Below are 1,236 nucleotides of genomic sequence, written 5' to 3'. Positions count from 1 at the left end.
TTCCCCCCCCCCCCCAATCATTTAGATTAAGCAGACACTATAGTATTAACCCTCAAAATCTCAGTTACAATTTCACCTGTATTACAATATTACAGTACTACCCAACTATCCAGAACTGTTATCCTTTTCTTTCCTGTCTTGGCCAATATTGTCCCATCATCAGATCACATATAACAAAACCACTTGGATAAGTTTTCTTTGCATCGTAGGTGACATGCCTCTATCATTCTCCTTTAAACTCTCAGCTTTGTTTTGCTCCAATAACCATCAACTTTTCTTTATTTTCAAAATATTTCCATAGTTCTGACCATCTATTCTGCTTTCTTAATCCACCACGCAGCCCATCTGAGTTGTAATAACCTTTTTTTTGTCATCGGCTTCTCACACATTGAACATAAAGATGTACAAGTCAGTATCTCTGATGCTACATGTTCAAATTCTCAGAGATTAGAATAGCATCAGCCTGTTAGAAAGTTGAGCACAGCAGACTAAAAAATACTGATGGAAGCTATGGACTGCTTTCTAAATCAAAGCTTAAAAGCATAACATTTTCCTTTCTTTGCCTGAGCTATCATCCTGATTATCTGAGTAACACTAGATACTTTGTTTTGTGGATCCCCAGAATTTTCCTCATCATTAAAATTTCTTAACAGACCTGCAAGAGCTGGAAGTTATTAAACTTCTGCACAGCAATCAATGCAGATGTAGTACTTGATACTGGACGCTAGACTAAATTTCAGTTTTCTAAAGATTTAGAGAAGCCACATCATTTCCATCTGCTTTATTATTCATACAACAGGTGTTTAAAAACTTAATGCCCTGAATATCTTTTTATTTTTCAACATTCTGACATTACACCTCAAAGAAAGCATACAAAGCAGCAACAACAACAAAAAAAAATCAGTTCAAACTCACCGAAAAACAACTGATATTATAAATCATTGTCTTGGAGACAGCATAAGATACTCACCTGAAAACGTGCCAATCACAATCCTTCCAAATCTGAAAGTGTCATCAATATATTCCCTATTAAAAATAAAAAACATCAAGTTTTATAAAAAAATTTAAAATTATTTCAAACATAAATCAAGTCCAATAATGCAATACAAGTCTAGTCATGTAAAATACATATTCCACAGATGAAGAACAGTTATAAAGACTACAAATACAAAATGAGAGGAAATAAAATTCCGAATTAGCATTAGCAGATGAAGCACCCTTAAGAGACCTAATTCA

The 1,236-nt window shown here is 33.8% G+C and overlaps 1 protein-coding gene across 6 annotated transcripts in view; it reads right to left on the bottom strand.

The window, feature by feature from the left end:
* The window catches only part of PER2 (period circadian regulator 2), a 40,474-nt gene extending 39,446 nt beyond the window's left edge, over positions 1–1,028 (bottom strand). For all 6 annotated transcript variants that reach the window (XM_026854687.1, XM_026854688.1, XM_026854690.1 and 3 more), the window contains exon 1: positions 971–1,028. The gene's annotated coding sequence lies outside the window, so the exon portion shown is untranslated. The remainder of the gene's footprint in view (positions 1–970) is intronic.
* Between the last annotated feature and the right edge of the window lie 208 nt (positions 1,029–1,236).

Source organism: Athene cunicularia (assembly GCF_003259725.1).
Source record: "Athene cunicularia isolate RWA chromosome 9 unlocalized genomic scaffold, athCun1 chr9_part1, whole genome shotgun sequence".
Lineage (NCBI taxonomy): Eukaryota > Metazoa > Chordata > Aves > Strigiformes > Strigidae > Athene > Athene cunicularia.
Note: the sequence above shows the minus strand (reverse complement) of the source record. Positions and strands in the feature narration are given on the sequence as shown.